General features: G+C 39.1%; 1 protein-coding gene across 3 annotated transcripts in view; it reads right to left on the reverse strand.

Annotated features, from left to right (window-relative positions):
* Positions 1 to 16472, reverse strand: part of LIMS1 (LIM zinc finger domain containing 1) — a 140458-nt gene that overhangs the window by 59256 nt on the left and 64730 nt on the right. The window lies entirely within an intron of this gene.

Genomic DNA, 16472 nt, shown 5'->3' on the forward strand with positions numbered 1-16472 from the left:
GGTGACAGGAGCAGAAGAAAACTTTTCTGTTACAAAGCTCTGCTCTGAACTGAATATTCTGCCTATTCAAAGATGAATTAAAAAATTTAGAAATTTATATGTCTTTTGTACAAAGCCCTAGTATCCTACTGAGACTTAAAATATAGAAAAACTTAAAGTTTACAGTAACAGAAACATATATAATTAGAATTCCTAAAGTGTCTAATTCTCACATTTTTCTCAAGATAGGTGTGAAAAACAAATGAAGAGAAACAACCACCAATGTTCAGTTTCTTTTTTACTCAAGGCATCTGGACAGAATAGATGCCTGCTGAATAAAACAAATTAATTTGAATTTACTATAAACACAGAGACCTCAACATTATTTTTTTTCCTGTTTCAAGTATTTATTTAAATTTCAGTTAACATACAGTGTAGTATTAGTTTCAAGAAACCTCAACATTAGATAATATTTGTTTCTACAAAAGATATAAATAAGAGCTTGATTTTTAAAAGAGCTTTAAAAGAAGTAATGCAGCATGCTGACAAGGAAAAAGTGCTTGGCAACTACTAAAGGTTAACGAGACAGGAAACATCTCTCTGTGTAGGACGAATCCTGTATTTGATGAGTCTAAGGTTAAAAGGATGTGACTAGAAAAAAAAAAAAAAAAGTTCCAAGCTATATAACAAACAAACTGAAACAATTCTTGCCCTCTGACTTTTAAAATGGCCGTAATGACAAATGGGAATTTCAGTAAATCAATGCTTATGGTCTAAGGAAATCGTCACAACTGAGTAAAACTAAATTCGGGGGCTTAGGGCAAAGTGCTTCTCATAGTATCTTTTCACTGAGAGGCTTCCTCTGTCCCTTCCTCTGATGTGCTCTGATGTGCTCTGAGATTTTACTGAGCTGTAAGATGAACCAGGTGGAAGATACACTGGCACAGAATTTCTGAAAGGGAAATTCACAAATGCCACAAAACACACAACTGACTGACCACTTCATGAAGCAGCCACATTACCAAGTCCTCTCCTCTTCTCACAACAGTGTTCCTGAACTTCAGCACCAAGGGAGGGAGAGCACACCCCTGGAGCACGCAACAAGGCAGTAACTGCCAAAGGTGGTCTCATATATATTTATTTTTTTAACTTTCACGCTTTTCCAGAGAAACAGAGCTATTAATGGTGCCTTCTGCTGACAGTACAGAGGGAGACCTATGCAGGTGCACTTTGTTGTGGTCTCTATACAGGGAAACATTTCATTTTAGCCCTCTAAACATCTCTGAAGGCCAGTCTAGCCTCCCATTCATTGAAGAATTCTCTACTCTCATTCTGCACATGGCCTCACTCCTACACAGTATCCTTTGCCTGAGGTTCTGGCTCTCCTTAGAGGCTTTCAGGGCTGAGGTGCTCACTACTACCCAGAACTCCTGGGGCTTTCCCTAACCCCCATGCCCAATGGTTGTTAAGGAACAACAGCTCACAAAAGTTATTAAGGTGTGTATCTTCTATCCCATTTCCACTATAGTGCAGCTGGTCTATGAACCTAATTACAACTTTTTGTTCACTTCTTCCAAACTGTTGGGTTCTCTTTGAACCTGCAGTTTGACATAATTAGATACCTGGCAATTATAATTAGATACCTGTTCCAGCTTAACCTCATCAGAATAGCTGATAATTTCTCTTTTAAGTTTAAGACCTTGGTGGAATGACTAATTACAAAGTTCTTTGGAGTATCAAACAGGTCCTATTTTGCCAGGCTCATATCTAACCCAGTTGTCTTTCGCCTTTCAGAGGGCCGGGGACATTTTATGAATCTGATGAAAGTAAATAACTCCCAGAAAATGCATGTAAGCATAAAGTTTAATAATCATTTCAGGGAATTAATGGTTTCTTCAGAAGCTAACAGATGGACTTTACCTTGGATCTTCCAATGTGCACTGCTCTCCCCTCTTCTCTAAAAACCTGTAGCGCTTCAGAGTGCTATAGGTTTGGTTCTCATTTGTTCATTAATATGTATTTACTCAGTGCTGTACAGTGGGCCAGATAGTTTCAGAAGAGTTCCTTTGTTTCCCCTTCACTTCTCCTAATCTGCCCCTGAGCTTACCCTCTTCTAATCTATCCTCCAAATTTCAAAGTGTTCTTTTAAAATAAACTGATCATGTATTGATGCTGCTAAAAAACTCTTCAGTGGCTCACTGCCATGAGTCACCAAAAGAACCCTGCTGAGCCTGCACCCTCCTCACACCAGCACTTAACTCTAGGTAGTTCCCACGATAGACTTCACTTCCTCTCCCCTCCTGCCTGGCCTTTCCACACACAGCTTCATAGGACTAAAAGATGGACCAGGTCCTAACCATCCCACCGGGACTCATCTCCTACAAGAAGCATTTCTAGACCCTAAGTACCCACAGTTCCCTTTCTGTTGCTCCCAGAATACCTTCCCCCCACAGCTGTGCTTGCTTCCTTCTGTCATCATAATCATATCGCCTTGTGAGAGGTTGTTTCTCTACCTACCTATCCCCTTAGGATAACAGGTCTGCAAGGGCAGCAACATATCTAATTTACAACCATGTCTACAAGGCCACATACATACACGGTAGACATTAGTTAAGTAAGTTCCTTGGTTTAGTGGTTCAACCAACTGACTTTGAGAACCTGATCACTTTACAACACTACTTGTGAGATTCAAGCTCCACATTTCTAAAACGTTTTTTTGTTTTTTTGCATTTAACACTCAATATTACCTAAATGAGATTTAAAACAACAACAACAACAACAACAAACCATTTCATTTATTTATTGGAGAGAGAGAGAGATTGAGAGTGCATGAGCAGTGTGGATAGGCAGAGGGAGAGGGAAAAGCTGGCTCCCAGCTGAGCAGAGAGCCTGAAACAAGGACCCCAGGATCACGACCTGAGCTGAAGGCAGGTGCTCAAACACCTGAGCCACCCAGTCATCCCCTAAATGAGATTGTTAAAAGGCACATCTATTCCATGTTTTTGCAAAAATTTGCTTTGTTGGTGAGACTGTAGAAACTCAGAAGTTTTTCATATTTGTAGAGTTGAATAGTACCTCCCACTGTATAAATACTTTGTTTGGGATAAAAATTTTAAAAAATTAGCCTAGATTTTTACATATACCTGACACAGTCCAGTTTTTTTTAAGTTGAAGTATAATTAGTTTTGAGTGTACAATATAATGACTCCACAATTCTATACATGACTCAGTGTTCATGATAAGTGTATGCTTATGACATAGTCCAGTTTTTAGTGAACTTGGTCCAAGTATTCCTTCAGGCATGAGAGGGCAAAGAAATCTAGTTAAACATCAAACCTCTAGGGGTGCCTGGGTGGCTCATTGGGTTAAAGCCTGGCTTTGGCTCAGGTCATGTCCTCAGGGTCTGGGGATCGAGTTCTGCATAGGGTTTTCTGCTCAGTGGGGAGCCTGCTTCCCCCTCTCTCCGCCTGCCTCTCTGCCTACTTGTGTTCTGTCAAATAAATAAATAAAATCTTAAAAAAAAAAATCAAACCTCTAAAATTGATCATTAGTGTTACTGAACTGTCAATCTTCCTCCAACAAAGAAATAAGACCATGGCAAACTGGCTTCTGTGGCAGAGTTAGAGTTAGTTGGGCCTCATTAGCAGTACCTTTTGTACTAGCTACTAAGAGAGCCTGTAAACTGGTTAAACAGCTGTACATTTCCAGGCCATTTACTTCCTTGTGTGACATACTACAGAAGAAGAATTTTATATTTTGCAATAACTTTGAACTTAATGGAAACGAATCCTTTTTTAGTTTTAATTTTATCTTATGAATAGTCATTTACAGGGGAAAGCAAACTTTCTCAAGTCAAGCAAGAATATCATCCTTTCTCACTATGTCTAACACCTTCCTCTCCCAAACAGTTGCTTATCAGCCATATTATCTCCCTAAATGAGACCTTCCAAGAGTGTTCTGGGCTATCAACAGGAAGGACGGACCCAGGGTTGAAAACAAATCTGAGGCAGAAGAGTTCAAACTCTTATATGCCGAGTTCAGATTAACCAGAGCAAAGAATATGAGAAGGTAGAATCAACTTTTGCAAAAAAACCATCCCAGAATCTGAAAAAAAAAAATCACCCCAAAACACGATCCCATTCATAAGTAGGTGATACTGCAACTGTCTACAAGTCCCTCTGAATTTTTTCTTTAATCAGCTTTTCTGTAACTCACTCAAGATGAACACACCAAGTGGACAGGCTAACCTAACACGAGAAGCTCGTAGGAAGCTCACTGAATCATTCTGAGTCAGAGACAGATTGAAGTTTCTCTCACAACTAGAAGCCTGAGGTCATCTGCAGTACTTTGTTAGACAATTAAAGAATGTTTTCAGTGCAGTGACACAGTGTGTCTGCAGCATCTCCACAGCTGTGGAGGCCGAAGACAAGGTAGAATTCCTTTAGGAGTTCCCTGGACATCATAAGATGATCCTGGGTATACTACATCAACAGGGGGAGCAGGACCAGTTTACCACATCATTATGATGGTCAATGGACACGATTTTAAGGCCCATCAGTCTGTTTGTGCTGCTTGGGTAATTTTTTGATTCAACTGTTCAACTGGATGCAGCAAAAAAAGGAGGCAATTAAGAGTCATCTGGGGGCGCCTATATGGCTCCGCTGGTTAAGCAACTGCCTTTGGCTCAGGTCATGATCCTGAGGTCCAAGGACTGAGTCCCAGGATGGAGTCCCAGGATTAAGTCCCGCATAGAGCTCCCTGTTCAGCAGGGAGTCTGCTTCTTCCTCTGACCCTTCTCACTCGCATGCTCTCTCTCAAATAAATAAATTAAATCTGTAAAAAAATCGTTTTTAGATGCTGCTGTCAAAATATGGCAAGTTTTCCTAGCAGATTTCAAAGGAATTTGGAATAAAATTTCAAGTAACCTATCCCAACCACATTTTTAAAGGACTAAGTACAGGGGAAGCTGGTATAAGAATACAAGAAGGAAACCAGAAGACATTCCACATTTGGTAGCTTGCTTGCTTTGGTTGGCATATAAGTACAGGAAGTCATTTAACTATCAAAGCCCTCAATTTTTCCATTTAGAGACAGAATCAACCAAATAGATATCAGTGATCTTTTCCCTAAATTAACATGACTTGATTTTAAGAGAGGACCTGAGTAACATGACGTGCCAATCTTGATGAAGCTCTGGCAACACACTTTACCCCTAAATCACTGTGTTAGTGAGAAATCCCATTCCTGAGTAAATCAGGAACACAAGACCAGGGTTTATATATCAGCTCTTCAACAAACATTGCCCGGAGCCTAACACATGCCAGGTCCTCAGAGTGTAGAGGCAGGAACAGAGAAGAAAGATACTAAGCATCTCTTAACTTTTCTTGATTGTTGCTCTCCTCTTCACTTTCTCTTTGGGTCAAAAGAGCTGCTCCAAAGATAAGATCTAACAAGGATATAAATACCACGTGTTTTAAAAAGAAATTCTACTGGTAATATTTCAATAAAAGAGAGCTTTCCTGATTATCCAGATTTTCACATAATTCAACTTACATGTATTTTGATATAAGTTTTTATAACATTGCTATTTTTTTCCTACTCTTTCTACCTGTCTACCTCATAGGGCATTGATATCTGTGGAGCATATCTCTAAACTAAACCCTCATTTGGAAAAACACAATAGGTGAAGCAATTGTGTGTAAGAGGACGAAAGAAACAGTCATTTCCACATTCTAAGGCAGGCAAAGTCACAAGCCAGCAACTGTGGTCTTGTGAAGATCCGGAAGAACAAACATGGTTCTGCTCCCTGCCCTGGAATTTCAGAGGTGTGTCTTAAAAACTAAACCACAATACCGGCCCTATAGGACTCATTACTACAGGTAGTCCACAGCAAAACTATTTTCACCAAGTTCTCAAAATATTTCCAGGTTCTGTATGAGGCCTCACCTTAAAAGCAACAATATAAAAAAAAATTTTTTGTTACCTCATTTCTAATGTCAGCATCATCCCTTCACTTACTGTTATTTTTCTCTTCCTAACTCAGAAAACAGGATTTTTAAGAAAGCTCTAAAGATATAATTATTTTAATAAGGACAATATTTCCTGTATAGTTTTATATTCTAGAGTGATTGGTGGCAATTATTTGGCACAAAAAGGTATTCATGATATAGTGCTGTGTGAAACAAAGGTTACAGGACACTGTACACTGTTTCCATTTTATATGAAAAGATCATATATGTATACACCATGTATGTGTGCACATCCACACATCCACAAATACATCTGGAAGAGTATACACCAAAATATCTCTGGTGGGTAGGATTTAAGAAGATTCAAAATTATTTTTTCTTATGGATTATCTGTTATTTTCTAAGTTTTTCAAAATAGACAAATATAGTTCTGTAATAAGGAATCAAAATTTAAAATGCTTAAAATAAGAAAACAAAAAATTAAATGAAGAATACTATTCCATATTCCAAGGGATTTGTAATCAAATCAGGAAGAAATGACACCTCATCAATGTCAGTATATGTAATCAAATACTGATGCATCCCCTAAAGCAGGCTGGATTTGAGTGGGCACTGTACAGGAAAGGATCTGGGGGGAGAGAAGTGGAGGGCACTCCAGGTGGAGGAAACATTCTCCCATGTGACTGACAGATATGTCAAAGGGACAATGAGATTGGCAGAGCAGTGGACCTTCTATGGCAGGACCACAGTTTTCAAGATGGTATGAGGAAAATGGAAAGTCGTGCAGAGGGTCTCCTTGCCCAAGTATGAGGGGCCAGATGAGGTTCTCATGAGAAAGGGAAGGGGGACAGACAACATTACATAGGCCTGATAGGGTACAGAAGAGTGTGCTGTGACCTCCCCATGCCAGTCATTACATTCATACGCGTTCAGCGAGCACCTAACATGTGACAAGTTCTGCTCTAAGCACTAGGGACCCAGTGTCCTTGAGGAGCTTGCAGTCTACCGGTGGTACTAGTACTAACCATGTAATCACACAAATATATTTAAAAACATGTCAAATGATAGAACAGGCTGCCATGAGAATGCCTACAACAAGGAGCAGAGAAGGGATGGCAAGGAAAGTTTCCTGAAACAGAAACATTAGATCTGATACCCCAAAAGCCCAAAAGATGAGAAGTCACTAAAGGCTAAAGGGTGAAAGGAGCATTTGTGGAAGCAAGGCCAGTTGGTACAAAGACCCAGGGGGCAGGAGGAAAGGAAATCAGACTGTGTGGCTAAAGGGAAGCACTGGCAGGTGAGATGAGAGACAGGCAGTGGCACGTTTCAAAGAGCCTCGCATTTTTTAACCTTAGAACAACGGGAAACCACTGTACTGTTAAATAAGAGACTGACACGATCAAATTTGTTCCACAAAGATTCTTCTCACAGTGGCATTTGGGGAGGGTGGATTTTAAGGGGCAAGTGGGTATGAGCATGGAGGCAGTCCAGGAAAAACAAATAACAGCCAGAGCTACAGTGGTATGAGAGGAATTTTGGAGATAATAGAGATGCAGGGGCTATAGACTAGCCGCAGGAGAGGCAGTAAGCACTGAAGCTGTTAACATTTCCCCACATTCTGTTAGTGACGTAGCAACCACACCGACCTGGGGAAATACAGCATAAGCTGTACTTCATGTTCCTTCAAACTTGTCCACTGGCAGGCATTTTAAACCTACTCTGAATCTAATAAAATAGTTTTTAAAGAGTGTTTACAAAAGAAAAGGCTGGGACACAAAAATGTTCACCTCCCTGACTACAAAGTTCAAAGTCTCCTGACTCTCTAATACAGTTGGTCACTATTAACAACAGCAGGGTTCTGAGTGCCTACCAAGCATACTATGCATGCCATCTAATTCAATTTTTTTCTCCATCCTATGAGGTGTGTATCATTATTTTTCCCATCTTGCAGGTGAAGTAACTAAGTGCTAAAACAGTTAAATGTCTTGACCAAACAGCATAAGCAGTAAGGGAGATAGTATGGATTCCAAGTCAGGTCTACCTGATTCAGATGTTCCTGTTTTAGCCATTGACTGCACTGTCTCTGGGACCCCAAACACTCCCCACACAGAAAAACAAAAGGTCTACTCTGAATTAGAACTGCCTCTCAACATTGACAAACCTAACCCAAGAAGCTTCTGGAACAATGACAGGCACAGAAGCCCTGAGGACAAGTCCCAGACTGTAAACACAGAGGAGAGACCGCCAAGCTCACCACAGCAAGCCCACACTTTCCGTCCCTGAAAATGAAAAGTTGTCTAGTTATGCTCTAGATGAATATCATGAAATGTGCAGTCTAAGGGTTTGGAAGGAGACCTGTGGTATACCCCTGTACAAACCCCACTAATACACATTTTCCTCCTTGGCTAATTTTCTCCTACCAGTCTGGAAGCAAAGGCCAATGAAAGAAAGGAGTCAAATTGGTAATCTTTTATTTAACTGAATTCTGGGATTTTTTACAGTTCTGCAGTTCAAAGTTACCAATGCTGCCTTATTTCCTTGCAGAGTTTATGTGATGACTCAATGTTTCCAAGAGTTCTGGAAAAAAAGGGCAAAGATTGTAATGAAAACAGGTTTCCTCTATCAGAACAACTCTGCCGAAACCATGCACACTGTTACGCAGCAACACGGGAGGCTCTGGAAGCGACCGAGACAAAACAGAGATGTTAGGAGGGTGTGGGTGCAGGAAGAGGCACTGAGAATGTGACCAAACCCATTTCAATTCCTCTAAGAGCACGTTACACCACAAACAAATGTTACAGTTTAAGCCATATAAACAGCCACTTAATAAAGGAGGTGATTCTAAAACACAAACTAACCACTATGTGATGAGACTAATCGAGGGGAAAAAAAGTATGCAGTTTCATTCCCTGATCATGATCTTAAGAAATCCTTGTCAAGGTAAAAAAATTAACTCCTGAAGCCCATATTTGATTGATCTACACATACTAGAGAAATATGTTTTACTGAATAAAAATTCTTAAGAGAGAGGTGAAATACTTAAAATTGAATGAGATCCCTGTCACAGAACCAAAGCAAAGGAACTCATTCTAAGCAAATGGTCCCTCACCCCTTGCCATGGGAGCCAGAGTCTTCGCTGACATTCACTATGATTTAGGAAATACTACCTTTGTCAAGAGCTATGTTTACTGAGTTCTTTCCATGTGCCAGGAACTCTTTGAGTGCTAGGAACTCTTTGAGCACTCTGCATGCATTTATCAAATTTACTTTCTGCAATGGTCAAATAAAGTAATATTATTATTTCCATTTTAAAGATGATGAAACTGACATAGCAGTACAAGTAATCTAAGATCACAGAGTTTTTATGTGATTAAGAATTTGAAACCTTATACTTGGTTTTAATCACGCTTTTAACCATTACAGGGTACTGCCTCCTAGCCAGAAAAGGGCTATTTTTCTCAACAGAAGACACCTTATGATCAGAAATTATTTTAAAATTCAACCAAGGCTAAATGCAATGTAGTATCCTAGTCTGGATGCTATTAAGGTAATGTAAGATGTTAACAAAAGAGGAAACAGGGTGAGGGGAATAGAAGGATGCTCTGAACTATCTTTGCAACTTTCTCATAAATCTAACATTATTCCAAAACAAAAGTTTATTTGAAAGATTCAAAACTATAATTCAACATGACAAGAGAGCTCGTACCTCCAAAAAGTAATTACAGGAGAGACAAATTGAGAGAGATTTAAGAGACGTAACAATCAAATGTATTATTAAAGTATGGCCTTTGTTTAGATCCTGGTTCATACAGGCCAAGTGCAAAGGAATATTCTTAGGATAGGCAAAAAATTGGGGCACCTGGGTGGCTCAGTGGGTTAAAGCCTCTGCCTTTGGCTCAGGTCATGATCCTGGGGTCCTGGGATCGAGCCCCGCATCGGGCTCTCTGCTCCGTGGGGAGTCTGCTTCCACTCCTCTCTCTCTCTCTCTCTCTCTCTGCCTGCCTCTCTGCCTACTTGTGATTTCTCTCTCTCTGTCAAATAAATAAAATCTTTATTTAAAAAAAAAGATAGGCGAAAATTTTTATCAGGGACTGGGTATTGGATGATGCCAAGGAATTATCACTCATTTGGTTAGATGTGATAATAATGTGTTTATATAAGAAAATGTCCACATTATCAGAGAATAATTCTGAAGTACAATGGGATGAAATGACCTAATGACCTAATGTCTGGGATTTGCTTTTAGATACTTCAGTAAATTAAGAGGGGAAAAAAAGGTCCCAATAGCCAAAACAATCTTGAGAAAGAATAAAGCTGATTTCAAACTATATTACAAAGCTACAGTAATCAAAACAGTATGGTATTGGCATAAAACACACACCTAGTTCAATGGAACAGAACAGAAAGCCCGGAAATAAACCCGTGAATTTATGGTTAATTAATTAACTTTTTAAAAGATTTTATTTATTTGAGAGACAGCAAGACAGAGAGCATGAGTAGATAAAGGGGCAGAGAGGAAGGGAGAAGCCGACTCCCCCCTGAGCAAGAAGCCCAATGTGGGACTCAATCCCAAGATGCTGGGATCATGACCTGAGCTGAAGGCAGACGCTTAACTGACTGAGCCACCCAGGTGCCCCTATGGTCAGTTAATTTTTAACAAAGGAGCCAAGAACATACAATGGAGAAAGAAGAGTCTCCTTTATAAATGGTGCTGGGAAAACTGAACAGTTACATGCAAAGAATGGCACTCGAACACTCTCTTAAACCATACACAAGCACTAACTAAGATGGATTAAAGACTTAGGGATGTCTGGGTGGCTCAATCATTAAGCATCTGCCTTCAGCTCAGGTCATGATCCCAGGGTCCCGGGATAGAGCCCCGCACTGGGCTCCCTGCTCAGCGGGAAGCCTGCTTCTCCCTCTCCTAGTTCCCCTTCTTGTATTCCCTCTCTCGCTGTGTCTGTCAAATAAATAAAAATCTTAAAAAAAAAAAAAAGACTTAAACATAGACCCAAGACCACGAAACTCTTAGAAGTATACATAGGCAGTAAGCTCTCTCACATCATCTTCACAATGAGGTTTTTTTTTTTTTTTAATTTGAAACCAAAGGCAAAGGCATGGGAAGCAAAAATAAACACGTGGGACTACATCAAACTAAAAGCTTCTGTACAGCAAAGAAAACCATCAACAAAATGAAAGGGCAACCTACCAAATGGGAGAAAATATTTGGAAACCATATATATGATGAAGTTAATATCCAAAATATACAAAGAACTCATACAACTAAATAGCAAACAAACAAACAACACAATCGATTAAAAAACAGGTGGAGGACCTAGACATTTTTGCAAAGAAGACATATGGTTGGTCCAAGAGTGCTTAATATCACTCATCATAAGGGAAATGAAAATCAAAACCACAGTGAAATATTACATCACACGACTTAGAATGGCTATTAACAAGACAAGACGTAACAAGTGCTGGAGAGGATGCCGAGAAAAGGGAACCCTTGTGCGCTGTTGGTGGGGACGTAAGCTGGTGCACAGTCACTGTGGAAAAAAAATATGGAAATTCCTCAAAAAATTAAAGACAAATACCATATGATCTAGCATTTCCACTTCTGGGTACTTATCTGAAAGAAATACAAACACTAACTTGAGAATATATTGCATCCCCATGTTCACTGCACCATTATTTACAATAAGTGTTCACTGATGAAAGAATGGATAAAGAAAATGTGACATATAGGGGTGCCTAGGTGGCTCAGTCAGTTAAGCATCTGCCTTCAGCTTGGGTCGTGATTCCAGGGTCTTGAGATCGAGCCCCGCATCAGGCTCCCTGCTCAACAGCGAGTCTGCCTCTCTCTCTCCCTCTGCTCTCTCTCCCTCTCAAATCAATAGAAAAACTCTTTTTAAAAAATGTGATATATATGTATGTGTATATATAAACACACACACATACATGTACGTATGCATGCATCCACAAATGGAATATTACACAGTGGACTATTACTCAGGCACAAAAACGAATGAAATTTTGCCATTTGCAGCAACATGGAAGGACCTTGAGGGCATTATGCTAAGTGAAGTAAGTCAGAGAAAGACAACCACTGTGTGGTTATTATATCTCATTTTTATGTGGAGTCTAAAAAAAAAAAAAAGACTCGGAAAAACAGAGAACAGATTGTGAGCTGTCAGAGGTAGGAGTTAGAGGGGTAGGCAAAATTAATGAAGGTGGTAAAAATGTAAACTTCCCGTCATAAAACAAGTCATGGAGATATACAGTGCAGTGACTATGGTTCAAAATACTGTACTGTGTATCTGAAAGTTGCTAAAAGTAAATCTTGAATGTCCTCATTACTAAAAAAAAATTTTGTAACTATCATAACAGAAGTTTAGACTTACTGTGATAATCATTTCACAATACAGAAATATCAAATCAGGGCGCCTGGGTGGTTCAGTGGGTTAAGCCGCTGCCTTCGGCTCAGGTCATGATCTCAGGGTCCGGGGATCAAGTCCCGCATCGGGCTCTCTGCTCAGCAGGGAGCCTGCTTCCCTCTCTCTCTCTCTGCCTGCCTCTCTGTCTACTTGTGATCTCTCTCTGTCAAATAAATAAATAAAATCTTAAAAAAATATATCAAATCATTATGTTATACACCTGTATGTCAATTATATCTCAATTTAAAGAGAGAGACAACAAGAATATATGAAGCAAATATGGTAATACAGTAAGTAAATCAGGATAATGAGTATATGGAGAGTCATTTCCTCCAATTTTATATTAGAAAATTTTCATAATAGAATTAATCTAACTTAAAACAAAATTCAACCAATGAGAATGAAAGCAAGCATGACTACCTTGATGTCAGAACATAGTACATAGTACAGCAGTATGCAGTCCCCAAATGCAATGACTAGACAATAGAAAGTCTGGGGCAGGATTCCTGGGTTTACTGGGTGCTTTCTGTAATGAGGCATCTGACGATTTTACATCTCAGGTACATTTAAATAACTCCATCACACAAAATACAGTAAAGGACATGTTAAATTTCAAAAGAAGCACACAGGAAGAGAGGAAAAGATAATATTCTAGGTAGAGAAAAAAGAACTAGAACAAAGGCACAGAAAAATGGGAGCGCTGACTCAGAGAAAAGTGGGTAACCTCATTCTGTGGAAACACAGAGGAGCAGAAGGATGTGGGAGATAAGGCATCAAGGCAGTCAGAGCCATATTTTAAAGATCTGTCAATGCCAGACCAGGAAATTTATGTGAAATGTAATAAAAGGGAATAAATGGTTTGGATCCAGGGTGGAGAGGGTTACAGGCCTGGAGACATCCAGCTGTGGAATACAATCTAGGTAGCAAAATGTGCCACGGAAGGAGGGAAAGAGAAACTCCAGAGTGGTGGCTGAGCTTTCGGGATTTGTCAGGTGAAAAGTTGCTGAGAAAAAACAAAACAAACAAGAAAAGCATATACACCTAAACAGGAAATTCTTTTGCAAGCACAGCCAGATCATGGCCCAACAAGGCCACTTCAAACCCTCAGCACACTCAAATCATCCACCCACCCTCTTTTCCCATCACTCTTGTGGATAACCTCACTTACTTTAGAGAAAGCAGAAGTCATCTGACAGAAGCCACCTCAACCGTCTACAAGTCCACATTTTCACTATTCTCCCTCTTCTTTCAGATGACTTCCAGTTTCAACAGAATTTAATAAATGGCACAAAATAATGCTCGTTCTACATTAGTGTTATCTTATTGTAGTGGTGATAATAATAATACTTGTGGTGTTAATGCTCTATATACTGTTTCATTTAATGGTTACAACACCCTGTGAAACAAGTGCTACCCCTATTTTGCAGAAGTAGAAACCAAGCTCTGTACTTAATAAATGACAGCAATGGGATCTGAAAGGGTATACTAGGTCCCCAGCTCCCCAGTCTATAATCACTCTACTCCTACTGTCTCTCTAAATGTCTATCCTTAAGAAAAAAAGATGTAAAAAATTGTGATCTCTTCAATGGAACACTAGAAAAGAAGAAAAGTCATTCATTCACTAGAACTACATAAATCTAAAAAATGTTAAGTGAAAACCCAAAGTTTCATAGTAACACAAATAGTATACACTATATAAAATCTAAAATAAAAGAAACAATCTCATGCACTGTTAAGAATACATAAATGTGTAATGAAAATAGAAAGATATATAGAGAAGTAATACAAATTTAGGAAAAGAGTTTCCTAATGGAGGGAAAGTAGATGTAGGGGATAACTGGAACAGGAAAGTGTACCAAGAAATTTTAACTCTATTTGTAATGTTTTCTTAAGATACAGATATTTGACTAAATTCTACTAAATTCTATACTTTCTTCTTTTTGTCCTTTTTTTTTTTTAATAAAAAAAGAAGGATGAAGATACAGGACACTCAGAGCATGTCTGTTAAGTCCACAAGTTTCAAAACACTGTTTCTGCCATCATGTGGCTCCTAAAGATATTACATGCTCACACTTTTCAGAAAATGAAAGTAGGTTTAAAAGAGGCACTGTTTATTCTCAGGTACAGTATCAAATGAATGTCATCCATATGTGAAAGCCTGAATAGCCACCACTTACTATATAATGATTACTAAAAATACCTTACCACTTCAAAGTAATATTTAATAAAACAGAAGACATAAAACATTATGCTGGTACAAAAGAGTAACACTGGACCCATATCTTACACCACTTACTTGAAATGGATTAAGGACTTACATGTAAGACCTGAAACTATAAAACTCCTGGAGGAAAAGTAACTTGACACCAGTCTTCATAGTGATTTTTTGGATAACACAGCAATAGCACAAGTGACAAAAGCCAAAAATCAGTAAGCGGGACTACGTCAAACTAAAACGCTTCTGCACAGTATAAGAAGCAATCAACAAAATGAAAAGGCAGGGTGCCTGGGTGGCTCAGTGGGTTAAGCCGCTGCCTTCGGCTCAGGTCATCATCTCAGGGTCCTGGGATCGAGTCCCACATAGGGCTCTCTGCTCAGCAGGGAGCCTGCTTCCCTCTCTCTCTTTCTGCCTCCCTCTCTGTCTACTTGTGATCTCTGTCAAATAAATAAATGAAATATTTTAAAAAAGAAAAAATGAAAAGGCAACCTAACACTGGAAAAAAATATTTTCAAACCATGTATCCAACAGGGATTAATATTCTAAAATATATGAGGAATTCATACACCTCAATAGCCAAAACACAAACAACCTGACTAAAAAATGGGCAGAGGCCACGAAGAGATTGCCTAAAGACATATAAATGGCCAACAAGTTCATGAAAAAGTCCTCAGCATCACCAAGCACTATGGAAATGCAAATCAAAACCACAAGGAAATATCACCTCATACCTGCTGGAACAGTTATTATCAAAAAGGTGAGTTAAGTGTCAGCAAGAATGTGGAGAGAAAAGGAAACCCCCGTGCACTGTTGGTGGAAATGTAAACTGGTGCAGCCACTGTGCAAAACAGTATGGAAATTCCTCAAAAAATTGAAAATAGAACTAGAGGCATTTATATCTCAATAAAGGTAGAAAAATAAAAATTAAAAAAAAAAATTGTGGGGTACCTGGATGGTTCAGTCGTTAAGTAGCTGCCCTTGGCTCAAGTCATGGGATTGAGCCTGGCATCTGTGCTCCCTGCTCAGAGGGAAGCCTGCTTCTTCCTCTCCCACTCCCCCTGCTTGTATTCCCTCTCTCACTATCTCTCCCTCCGTCAAATAAATAAATAAAATTTTTAAAAATACTTTGCTAGGAAGCACGCTCAAAAAGAAGATGATAATGAGAGTTATTGGATATAAACTGTTTAAGAGAAAAGGATCAACATAAGACACATTAGAGACAGTAAGGTTAAATAGTCAAGACTAGCAAAAACAGATACAAAGGGCTAGCTTTCAGATGCAATTCCCTGAAGAGGTAAATGAAGACCTAGACACATACTTCAAAACCTAGAAGTAAATTAGCAAAAAGAACACAGTAAAAAGAACTAGCCCTAGTATTAAGTTTCACTTAATTTTGTACTTTGGAATTTAGTACCTTTAATAGCAAATTTTATGAGAAATGAAGGTCTGTCTTTTTTCTGAATATTTAGGTTAAGAGAAAGAAACCTAAAATTTCTATCACAGGGAATCTTAACTAGATAGAAACATGTCATTTCATAAAAATAATTGCATACATGCACTACTGATACGGTAAATTAGACAAATGGCATGATTTCATTATGTTCTATTTATCACCTGTGCGGGAGTGGGGAAACTGAATCTAGTACAGCAGCGCCCACTACGTCCTTTATCCTCATCAAAGGCATTCTTGGTCATCTGGCTGCCAAGCTAAAAATCTCAAAGTCTTTCTCAGCAACTTCCTTCTCACCAACAAAGTCACTAAAACCAGTACACTTAATATATGAAATGTCATCTCCATTTTTCTCTTCATTGACATTTATGAGCCCAACACCCTCCCCATACCATACTGCATACCCAACTGATGTTCCC

Source organism: Mustela lutreola, chromosome 9 (assembly GCF_030435805.1).
Source record: "Mustela lutreola isolate mMusLut2 chromosome 9, mMusLut2.pri, whole genome shotgun sequence".
NCBI classification, from domain to species: Eukaryota; Metazoa; Chordata; class Mammalia; order Carnivora; family Mustelidae; genus Mustela; species Mustela lutreola.